We start from the raw sequence: 13,014 nt of genomic DNA on the forward strand, positions 1-13,014 counted from the left end.
TGGAGCTGATTCTTGAAGTACTCTAGTAGGTGTTAACAGAAGAAAGAAAGATGTTAGGTGGAGAAACGATTTTAAAGTTGCTCTGTCCACAAAGGTCAACCTAAGGGCATTGTAATTCCATGCTTTATTTAATTCAAAAAATTATACCACTAAGAAGTTATTTGAAACTCATTGGCCTTTGAATGATATGTAAGGAACAAGGTATCACATGATAATACAAGGATAAGGCAAAACTTTTTTTCATTGGGAGTGGAATACAGCAGGAATTGCTGTAGGCAAACCGATACAATGTATTTTAAGGAAACAGTCCAGCTAGGACTGCTACCAGTGATGAAATTGCTAAGGTGATGTCCTTATGGGCCTCAGCTTTGATGGTACAGGAAGTTGATTGTCAGCTAATAGGAGATGGCTAATCTCTCAGGGACTGGTTCTTATTGTTGCATTTATTTGAAAGATGAGATCTGGAAACTGGCAGTTCTTAGGTTGATAAACATCTAATGAGTATACATTTGGAATAGGCACAAATAGTACATGGTGAGGCAGCACCATAAACTGAGGTCATGTTAAGATATCAGGAGAAAGAAAATGGCATTAGAACAAACACCTGCCACAGAATTAGAGTAATATAGGCGGTGAAAATGGGGGAAATCTCTGAACATTTGATTGAGAACTAGATAAATTATATTAACATAAATTCACAGTATTATGCATATTATCCATTCATGTAAAATAATTGCGTGTATATGCATAGAAAAAGGTACGGAAGCTTATATAAACTATTATAAGTGGTTTTCCCTATATAAAGAAACATGTATGGGGATTCACCCCGCACGGAGAGCAGCAGAGTTGGCAGCGAGCGGTCCTGCACTGGCCTCCGGCAGGCGCCCCCCAGGGGCGGGAAGCTGCCCCACACACAGCACGGGACGCAGGTTACTCTAGATGTGACTTTTAAAAATGAAACTCAAAGCTTTCTGGTTTCTGATCCAGAAAGTACAACTTGGGCTGATGTCGAAGCTATGGTAAAAGTTTCTTTTGATCTAAACACTATTCAAATAAAATGCCTGAATGAGGAAAATGAAAAGGTGTCCATCAACAGTCAAGGAAAGTATGGAGAAGCACTCAAGATGGCAGTCACGCAGGGAGACCAACTGCAGATGCAAGCCCATGAAGCCTACTGTGCCCTACTCCCAATAGCAGAATAATAACCAGTTGCAAAGGCAGGAAAGAAGCCACTTGCACATTCTTCACTTGTGAGAGTCTTGGGAGAAGGCATGAAGACCCTGGAGGAGCCTGTAGCACAGCAGTTTCCACTTGCTCCACGTGACGCAGACCAGCCACAGGACAAACCCCCAGACCCCTTCACAAGCTACCTGGAGACATTCAGAGAGCAAGTGGTTAAAGAAAACAGGTGAGAAACTTGAACAGATCACATGAGAAGCTTGTCCTCCAGAACCCATTAAGTAATGTGAGATATTTTGCTAATCTTATAGAAAAGGGAAAACAATACTCTTCTATTAAAGGGAAAAATAAAATTTTATTTATTTTTAAAAAGATTTTTATTAAAACTATAGTTAGCATATAATATTATATTACTTTCAGGTGTGCACAATAGTTATTCAACATTTATATACCTAAAGAAGTGATCACCATGATAAGTCCACTGTACCACACTATCACAATATTATTGACTACATTCCTTATGCTGTACGTTACATCCCCATGACTTATTTATTTTATACCTGGAAATTTGGACCACTTATTGCTCTTCACCTTTTCCTCCCCTTTTTAAATGTCAACAGTTCCAGTTGACATTCAATATTATTTTAATTTCAGGTGTACAGCATAGTGGTTAGACATTTATATAATTTAAGAAGTGATCCCCCTGACTAGCACCCACCTGGACTACCCACAGCTATTACCACATTATTGACTATATTCCCTGTGCTTTACTTTACATCCCCAATGACAATTTTGTAATTACCAGTTTGTACTTCTTAATCCCTTCACCTTTTTCATTCTGCCTCCCACCCCTCTCCCATCTATTAAAATCAAGCATGTTCTGGGCCTGCCGAGTGGCGCGATGGTTAAGAACTGGCTTGGGATGCCAGAGGGCCCCGGTTCAGATCCCACATATGAGGGCCAGTGACACTGCCCTCCACAGCTAAGATGCTGAACAACAGCTCAACCTGGAGCTGGGCTGCCATGAGTCGCCGGCGACGGCGTGGGCTGCAGTCCCTGCGGCAGTGGGTTGCCATGGGCTACCGTGTGTAGCCAGCAGCCAGCGTGAGCGGCCAGCAGCCGCTGTGAGCGGCCGTCCAGAAGCCGGCGACTGATCTGCCTCGCCGGGAAGAGCGCAATGATGGTGCCAACTTGGGCCAGTGAAGCAACATCCTCCACAACTAGACTGAAGACCAAAACGACAGCAACTTGTCTGTTCCCCTTCCCCAATTCCCCAGCACTGTTCCCATCCCCCCAATTCACCAATAAAAATCTTTAAAAAAAAAAATCAAGCATGTTCTAGGCTATAAAGCAAAAATCCACAACTTAAAGAGAATTGAATAGCATATAGATCACAATGGAATTACATCAGGATCAATAATAAAAGGGTAATGAAAAATTTCCCCATTTAAACACTTTAAAAATACTCATTACCGAAGAAGTCATAAGTAAACTTTGAAAATACTTAAAACTCAATGAGTGATACTGAAAATATTTCTCACAAGTAGTAAGATGCAGCCATTCATTGTTTTTGCATACGTTTCCCTTAGGGGAATTGTGGGTTGGCTTTCTCAATCTGCACTAAGTGTTTTACTTAGGCCATTTCATTCTAATTGTCTATATTATTTATACTTACATATGAAACAGAGCCTGGTATCTATTACTTTGTCAAATTACAAATAAATTTTAAGGGCCGGCCGAGTGGTGTGTTGGTTAAGAGCTGGCTTGTGACGCCAGCTCTGAGCAGCAGGGCCCCTGTTCAGATCCTATATTAGGGCCAGTGACGCTGCGCCCTCTACAGCTAAGATGGTGAACAACAGCTCAACCTGGAGCTGGGCTGCCGTGAGTCGCTGGCAACGGTGTAGGCTGCAGTAAAACCGCAGTGGGCTGCCATAAGCTACCATGAGTGGCCAAGAGCTACCATGAGTGGCCAAGAGCCACCATAAGTGGCCATCCAATGGCCAGCAACCGACTGCCTCACCCGGGGAAGAGCGCAATGATCACGATACCAACATGGGCCAGTGAAGCGACGTCCTCCACAACTAGACTGAAGAACAAAAGGACAGCAACTTGTCTGTTCCCCTTCCATGATTCCCCAATAAAACCTTTTAAAAAAAATGAATTTTAAGAGGCAATTACTGATGTTAGTTTCTGATTTCAGCTAAAACTGTCTGACAGTCATCTGACTGTCGTAGTTTTTTACAGGGAGTCAGTTACTCTCTTAGGAGTCACTTGTAAGGAGTTTAGAAGCCTAGCTAAGGGTGAGTGAGTAGGGTTGTATATTGGACATCTTTCAGCCTTTCTCAACAGGATTTCTTGAGGAAATTGAGCCCTAATGGCCAAAGATATCTTTTGTATGTGATGAGTTAACCTCTCTTATGCATTTAGAATGGTTACTTTTGTGCCAACTTTGGGGAATTAAGAAAATAATCAATGAAATAATTTTCTGCATTCTGTGGTTTAGATGAAGAATCCAAGTTGAAAGGGTTGTGACACACTGCCCTGATAGTGATGTAAATCTTGTGCTGGCCCTTCTGAGCCCTCACATGTAGGCTCAGCTCAGGGGATCCTCATCTCAGTGGAAAAGCCGGTGACCACGTTACCTAGCAGAGCTGCGAGAAAGGCCCAGACTCTAGACTGGTGGAGTGCATGCTCAAGAGAGGCATTCTTGAGCTCAGGACTAAGGCTTTCCCTTGGCCTCAGGGCCACCCTGCATCCTCCCTCAAAATCCTCTCCTTGGCTTTGGAGCCACAAGGAGACCACTCAGTTCTCTGCTATAAAAGAAGACTCTACAGAGCATAGTAAAGAGTGGTCACTGAACTACAGTTGAAATTAGTGTAAGAAAACAGAAACTAAGACACAACTTTCAGGGTGTCATTTTTAAAATAATAAACGCTAGTGACAAGTTCTGATTGTGTCACAAATAAAAGTTCTAACAACTACCAGCATCAGAATCACCTGTGTTCCTTATTTAAAAAGCAGAGTCCTGGTCTCTACTCCCTCCAAATCTCTACAACAAGGCAAAGAACCATTGACTTAAGTACATCTGTTGGGGCATGTGTCAAAAGGCTTTACCCCACCCAAGTTACATCTTAATTATGAGGATCCAGAGTGGTTTCCTTTGATATACAGAAATACTTTGCCATTTGTGGGTTCAGTAATCATAGTGTAAATTGTAAAAGAAAGGTCCCAAATATTCATGACATATAGCCATTAGGGGTTTTGCTGAGGCACAAAGTATAGATAGATCAAGTGGGATGTGGTCAGCTAATGGCCCAAGAATCCTTGCATCTCAGCATGACTTTGTAATTTTTTGTGGGTAGGCATTTTATAGGGGAAATTATTTGCTAAAATTGAATTTATGATTTTAAGGATTCACAAAGGTCTCAGAGCAGCCAGGAGTCTCCTCTGCTCTGATACCGAGTCTTTCCTTGTCCTATGCTCCAGAAATTTCTTAAACTTTACAATTCTACTCCTAATCGCCATGGCATTAACTTTTTTTTTTTTTTTTACTTAAATCTGGATCCTTTCGCCCTCTGCAATATTTGGTTCAGGTGACAATTCCATCTTTTCAAACATCCTCCTTTCTTGGTATTTATGATACCACGTCTTAGTTTCTTTCACTCATTTTCATTAATCTTTCTTCTGATTTCTGTCTCCTGTAGGCAGATGGCCTCAAGTTTCTGTTCTTCGTTGTTTAGTTTCCTCAACTGTTTTTTTTTTCCTGTTTTAAGGACCTCACCTATTACTTGTGCATATATTATTGGGTTGTCAGAAAAATGATGTATGTTTGCAACAAATGGCATTAGTTCACTTTTGGAAGTACTGGAGTCATTCGCATCTATGTTATTGCTATGTCATTTGACAGCTGACAGTTCTAGCTTCATTCTAAAGAAAAATATTGAGCGATTTGGCTGAGTTTTGGAGATTTTATAACAAGTTGAAGATGGAAGACCAAACTGTGCATTTTTGCCATATTTTCCTGTTTTACTTCTATAAAGGGAAGAATGCGAGTCAAGCTTGTGAAAAGTTGCATAAAGTTTACGGTGACAATGCTCTACAAGAACATCAGTGCTAATGATGGTTCATAAAATTCCATGCTGGTGATTTTGATCTCAACAACGCTCCTTGGTCAGAGAGGCCCACCGAGGTTGATGACGACAAAATAAAGGCATTGATAGAGTGAAACCCACATTACATGACCCGAGAGATTGCAGAAACATTGGACATCTATCATTCAAGCATTCACGACCACCTGAAGAAGCTGGGATACGTAAGCAAGCTCGATATTTGGGTTCCTCGTGAACTCGAAGAAGTTCATTTGATGACGCATATAAACATCTGCAATATGCTCATTAAATGTGAGGAAAACAATCCTTTTTTGAAGCTACCGATAACTGGTGATGAGAAGTGGATTGTTTACAACAATGTGGTGCACAAACAGTCTTGGTCCTGACGTGATGATTTGCCTCAAACGACATCAAAAGCAGACATTCATCAGAGGAAAGTTATGCTCTCAGTGTGGTGGGATTTTAAAGGTGTCGTGTTTCTCGAGCTCCTACCAAGGAACCAAACAATCAATTTGAATGTGTAATGTCGGCAATTGGACATTTTGAACAAATCCATCATCCAGAAACGTCCAGAGCGTGTTAATTGTAAAGGAGTTGTGTTCCATCATGACAATGTGAGCCCACACACAAGTTTGATCACCCGTCAAAAATTATTGGAGCTTGGATAGGATGTGTTGCCACATCCACTACTCACCTGATCTTGTGCCATCAGATTTCCACTTGTTTCACTCTCTTCAAAATTCCTTGCATGGAATAACATTCAATTCAGATGAGGTTGTGAATCAGCACCTTGTTCAGTTTTTTGCAAATAAAGACAGGTCCTTCTATGAACGAGGAATTATGAAGCTCCCTGAAAGATGGCAAAAAGGTTATCGAACAAAACAGGCAATATATCATTGACTGATCTTTGTTCTTTATATAAATAGATGACCTTTGAAAAACGTAGAGAAAATACACCATGACTTTGCTGACAACCCAATATTTCTAAATCTATAGTAAGAATCTGGATATCATTTCCATTGTAGTATTAAGTTCTTATCTGTTGAGCACTTCCATTTATATATTCCATCATCAACTAATTCATTTACTCAATCATTGAGAAATATTTTATAAATATTTTTGGCCTCCTAGTATGTGCCTGGGCTATATATGGATGAATAAAACAAGGTACCCATCCTCCAAAAGCTCACACAGTCATATTCAACATCACCTCTCTGAGGTAGTTCCACCTCACAACTTCTCTTTTCTACCAGCAATATGGCATTCTTCCATTTATATAGGCAAACACATTGGCGTTCTATTCTATTTGACTTTTCCCATTTCCTTGTACCTAATTTCTAATCAGCCACCAAATTCTGTTGATTCTGTATTTGGATTCCAAATCCTTATTGCTACCATACTAGATACATGTCTTATCATGCCTAGATTCCTACAAAAGTCTCCTAATTGATGTCTAAAATGGGAGAGGCTTTTGTTCCCTGCCATTTCATTTCCTCTTTCATGCTGCAAATTTATCATCCTAAATCATAGGCTTCATTATTAATACTCATTTTCTATGATCTTTCATGACTTTACAAGAAACAAGCCAAATCCCACAATTCTAGAATTCACGGCCTTCCCTGATTTGACCCCAGTCTTCATTTTTATTCCCAAGTACTGCTATTACCTCTATTTGCAACTCCTCTCATCCAGTTCCACAGGCCAAACATCTTAGAGTGGGCTTTGATATCTTTCATCTCCATGTCTGTTGGATGTACTTTTCAAAATATACCCAGAATCCGACTACTTCCCATCCCCAGTGCTGTCACATGAGGCTGAGGCACTACAGCTGTCATCTGGACAATTATAAGAGCGTCCTATATGGTCGCACACTTTCTACTCTTGCTCCTCTACCATCCATACAACACACACCAGCCAGAGGGATCCTCAAATAAAGAAAATAAATTCGATTACATCACTCTTCTTTTAAAATCTTACAGTGGCTTCCTATCTCACCCAGAATATAAAGCTAAAATCCTTGGCACATCTTAGAGGGGCATGGCCCTTGGCTTCCTCTTGGCCCTTGGGTGCCACCATTCTCTTTCTTGCACCCTTGCTGCAGCCACAGGGTTTTCTTGGTGTTTCTCTAACATGCCAAGTAAGCTACTGACCAAGGGATTTGCTCTTGCTAGTCTCTGCCTACTCATTCTGTTTCCAGATAGCTACACAATGTCCCTCACTTTATGCAGAGCTCATCAGAGTGGCCCTGATGTGACAACCACACCTACAATGACACTCCTCTAGTACACTCCAGCCCTTCTTCTGATTTATGCTTTTGATAGCACATATCACCACCTGACATATCATTTAGGTTTGTATGCATGCATGCATGTATGTATGTATGTACTTGTATTTTTTTTTAAAGATTTTATTGGGGAATTAGGGGAGGGGAACAGCGCTGGGGAATCGGGGAGGAGGAACAAACAAGTTGCGGTCCTCTTGTTCTTCAGTCTAGTTGTGGAGGACGTTGCTTCACTGGCCCACGTTGGTATTATCATTGCACTATTCCCGGGCGAGACAGATTGGTCGCCGGCCTCTGGACGGCCGCTCATGGCGGCTCTTGGCAGCTCACACCGGCTGCTGGCCACTCACGCTGGCTGCCAACCACACATGGTAGCTTTTGGCAGCCCACTGCAGCAGGGGCTGCAGCCTACGCCGTAGCCGGTGACTCATGGCAGCCCAGCTCCAGGTTGAGCTGTTGTTCACCATCTTAGCTGTAGAGGGCAGTGTCACTGGCCCTCATGTGGGATCCGAAACGGGGCCCTGCTGCTCAGAGCTGGTGTCCCAAGCCCGCTCTTAACCAACGCGCCACTCGGCCAGCCCGGTACTTGTATTTTTGTCTCCTCCCCCTTCCCCTTCCCCTCTAGCATATAAACTCCAACAGAGCAGGAAAATTGTCTTGTTTGTTTGTTTTGTGCTTTTTTTTTTCTGTATCTCTAGTGCCTGGAACAGTGCTTGCCTTATAGCACGTGATCCGTAAATACTTATTGAATATATAAAAAATGTATTTTCCTTCTTTATTATCATGGGTCTGGCAGTATAATACACTCAGATCAGTCAAAGGGATTATTAAGAAAAGTGTGAGCATGGTATAGGGAAGTACCCCAGGATTAGTAACAGCAGTGGCTCTGCTATCACCCCTAGACCTGAAGGAGTGACTGGGTAGAGCTGTGTGGAGAGGGTACAGAAGCTGTGATCTTGGCACTCCAAACTCACTCACCTCTAGGACTGGCTACATAATTTTGGGATCCAATGTAAAATGAAAATTCAAGGATCCTTGTTCAAAAATCATTAAGGAGTTCAAGACAGTGACAGCAGAACATTAAGCCAAGTGTAAGGCCCTTCCTCGCATGAGACCTTGTGTAACAATACAGGTCACACACCCATGAAGCTGGGCCTGTTCTCCCCGCTTCTAAGCTGAAGCTCCCCATTTTTCTAACCCAACTGGTAACCAGAACTCAAAGAAGCCTGTTTGCTGAAGGCCAGATTCCTGGGAACAGAGAGACAAGTACAGAAGGGTGCAGATTGGATCTAAGGAGCAGAAAGAAGATATCCAGCCCAGATAAATATAGGAGATATTTATCTCTATAAACTTCTGTATCTAGTGTCAGAAGAGTGAAGGGGGTATAAGGCAAATGTCTTGCCTGCAAGAAACTTTAAGACTAGTCAATGATGACATATCTCTGATATATCTAAAGAATAAATATGAATACCAAATGAGTGGTATTGACAGGAGAAAGTAAATAATAACCCCAAGGCTTCAGTTGCGTCATTGGTTTTGGGATCTAGCCAACCTATGTCCCAATACAGGCCCTGAATTTCAGTAGTCATGAAATGTTAGGCAAACTGCTCATTTATATTGCTACAAAGTCTGTAAAGCAAAGATAATAGTTACTGCAGAGATGGTTGTGGATTAAATTAAAGAATGTCCCTAGAACTTAATAGTGTTTAATGAACATAAGAAAATAAAAGAAAGCTGGAGTCACAGAGAGAAATGCATGAGTTGGGAAAAGGTTTCTAGTTCTGTGGGATCTCCAGAAAAGGGGAGATGGTTATCCCACGTCTTAGAACTCTCCTGGTTGGGAAGTTCTCCCTTCCAACAGTACAGATGGCTACTTCTGCTGAGTACAGCCCCTTTTCAGAGAATGCTATTTAATTTCCCTGCTGGCCTTGACAAAAAGAATGGAGACTTTGCAGCCAGGCAGACCTGGTTTAAAATCTTGTGTCCACCAAAACGTAGTGGCGAGTAACTTTAAGTCCTCTGAGCCATCGTTTCCTGGGTTACAAAATGCAGTATTGTTATGAGAATTTATGAGGTAATGTTGATCAATTGCTCACATTTCTATCTGATCTGCCACTTGTATAATTTGAGCTGGATCTAGGGATCTCAATTTCTTTGGCCCTTCTCTAATGCCACAGCACTTCCTACCTCCAGCAGCCAGCACTCTGTGGATATTTTACTCTTGTCCCCTGTGCCTTCCTGGTCACAGCAGTCCGAAGCAAAGCATAAAGAAGAAACAAAGACCAAAGGTCTGCATTCACTCCTCCCACTGGGACACTCTAGTTTCTCATTGGCTGTCACCCAGATCTGTGCCTAAACTCCTCTGCCACGGGAATGAATAAAGTAAAAGGGGAGGTCTGTGCCTCCCTTTTGAGATGATACAAGTTAGGCAGAATGTGTCTATAGTAGGTTGAATGATGGCCCCCCAAGGTATGTCTGTGTCCTGTGAACCTGGCCTTATGTGGCAAAAGAATCTTTGCAGATGTGATTAAATGAAACTCTCCAGAGATTACTGGATTATCTGGCTGGGCCTTAAATCCAGTGACAAATGTCCTTATAAGAGACACATAGACGATAGTGCAGGGCCAGAAAACTTTTCCCTTCTTCTCTTCCAGGTTCTATGGCTGGTCTAATAATTAAATTGACACAAGGCAGATGAACAGGAATAAAATAAATTTAGTTTCATACAAACAAATGTCATAAAAATTTGAGACTCAAAGACTGTCAGGCAGTTGAGACTTATATACCACCCTGAGCTAAGGAAAGGGACAGGGGTCTGTCCCTTTAAGGAGGAGGAAGACAAATCGCAGGAAGAGAAGAGTAAATATTTGGTACACATGTTTGCCCTGCCATGCAGGTGTTTCTGATATAAAATGCTATCTCTGGGAATAGCTCCGTTCCTGGTACAGGCCCCGTATCTAAATTGCTTTAGGCAATTAAGGGAGAGGTAAAAAGATTTTCCTGAGTCTGCTGGGTCTCAGTAGGCTTCAACTCATAACCCACATGCCAGGAAAGGAGAGGAGAAGGCCATGAACATGTAAAGATGGAGGCAGAGATTGGAGTCATGAGTTCCACGAGAAGCTGGAAGAGATAGGGAAGGACTGAGCCTCCCTTAGAGACTTCGGAGGGAGTGTGACCCCGCCAACACCTTCATTTCAGACTTCTGTCCTCTAGACTATGAGAGAATAAATTTCTGGGTTTTTTAAGCCATCGAGTTTGTGGATGTTACAAGCAGCCTGTAGTTTAAGTCTTGACAGTTTTTTTTTTTCTTTTTTGTAACGGAAGTGCCTACCTTAAGCTGTATTGCTGAGGCATTCACTTCAGAGTAGAGGCATCTAGTCCACAATGGTTGTAGCTATCATAAGACCTGAGAAAGCACCAGGCCCCAGGCCAGTTGGGGAGGGGGAGAAAAATGCAGGCACCTTTGTTTTAGAGAGTTTGTTGATTTTGTTAACTGACCATCTGGGCCACTTGTTTTTTTCTCTTCCTGTGCTTTAAATTCCTGTTCTAATATTTTAAATTCACCAACAGAGTGAGTCTGTGAAACCATGGGCCCCCATCCTTGACCCCAATAAAAGCAGTGTTGCGGGATACTTGAACAGAGAGACAGGACACCAAGGCTCAGGGCGGGAAGCAACGTTTATTGATGCCGGCACTGGCTCAGCAGATTCATATCCAGAGGCTGAGCCCGGATCCAACAGGACTCGGAGCTATATACCCTGAGGCTTCTGGATTAGCGCTAGGATTCCTTATTAGGACATGCGGCATTGTGTTAGTTTCTGACTGGCTCCCAGGTGAGGTAGGAATTAGGAAATGTTAAACATGGAAGTCTTGGTGGCCATGTGGTCCGAGAAAGCCTTTGTCTAGGGCTCCCTGCCACAGCAGAACCCCAGACCCAAGCTAATGACATGTTCTCTCTCTCTCTCTCTCTCTCTCTCTCTCTCTCTCTCTCTCTCTCCTCTCTCTCTTCTCTCTCTCCCTCTCTCTCCCTCCCCTCTTCTCCCCTCCCCTCCCCTCTTTGACCCCTCTCCCCATGACCCTGCTATGTGACCACAAGAGTGGATGTAATTTCCAGGACCCATAAGTAATTATTGGGGTTCAGAATGAGTCACCCCAAGATGTGCCTCTGTGGTATACAGATTGTTTTGAGCTAAAGATAACTTTAGTCTTGGGCTCAAGAGAAATTTCTGCCCCGCCGTTAACTACCTAGAAGAACTTGACTTAGGGGCCTTGCCCATAATAAGAAATTATTAGAGATTACCTCTTTTGACCTACCTAAAGTGCAGGACAAGCTTCTGTTTACAGAGCATCTGCTCTTCTTATCATCCCCCCCTCCTGTATTTAAAAAGACTTTTATTGGGGAATTGGGTGAGGGGAACAGTGTTGGGGAGTTGGGGAAGGGGAACAGCCAAGTTGTTGTCCTTCAATCTTAGTTGTGGGGGGTGCAGCTAGCTCACCTCCAAGTCCAGTCGCCATTCGGCTGCCTATCGGCAGCTCGCGACTGCTCAGCTCAAAATGACTTGTTCAATCTTAGTTGCGGGTGGGTGTAGCCACCATCCCATGAAGGAGTTGAACTGGCAAGCTTGTTAGGAGCACATGTTCTCACCAGCTGAGCCATCCTGCCACCTGTTAGCAGCTCAGCGGCAGCTCAGCTCGGGTGCAGCTCACTGGCCCATGTGGGAATCGAACCAGTGACCCTGTTGCTCAGAGCTCATGCTCTTACCAACTGAGCCACTCCAGCCATCCCTACAATGAACTTTTGAAGCCCCCAAGACCCCTAACCTCCTCCCTAGCTCAGGATGTCTTATATACCAATGTTCCCTTTCTATTTCTGAAGTTTTCGTACATATGTGGTCTCTGGCTGTTTCATGTATGTGGGGTTCCCATACATATGTATCTATTAAATTTGGTTATTTTCTGTTGCTAATCTGTCTCATGTCTATTTGAGTATTAGACCAGCCAAAAGAACTTTTAGGGTAGAGGAAAGTTTATTCCTTCCCCATATAATAAAACTTTCCCCCCAAAGTTTCCTAATGATCTTTGCTGAAGGGTATTTTGCAGTCATAACAAGAGCCACAAGGACCAGACCAGCCACACCTAAGAGTGAAACCAGAGGCCAACTGAGTGTGGGCTTGTGCTGCCTGCACCACTCAGCCAATAGACCAACACAGGAGTTGGGCTTATTCCGCATTGGTGGTCTGAGTGTGGGGACCCAGGCCCAGAGCCTAGGCTAAGACTCCCGCCCAGAGGAATGAAAGAAACTTCTGCTTCAGCAAAAATTAACAAAGTATCTTGTCAAGAAATTGGGAAAAGATAAGCTAGGTATGCTTTTTAGCTTGCTTGTTAGGGAAAAGATAAACTAAGTATACTTTATAGCTTGCTTGTTAGGGAAGAGATAAACTAAAT

Source organism: Hipposideros armiger, unplaced genomic scaffold (assembly GCF_001890085.2).
Source record: "Hipposideros armiger isolate ML-2016 unplaced genomic scaffold, ASM189008v1 scaffold_76, whole genome shotgun sequence".
NCBI classification, from domain to species: Eukaryota; Metazoa; Chordata; class Mammalia; order Chiroptera; family Hipposideridae; genus Hipposideros; species Hipposideros armiger.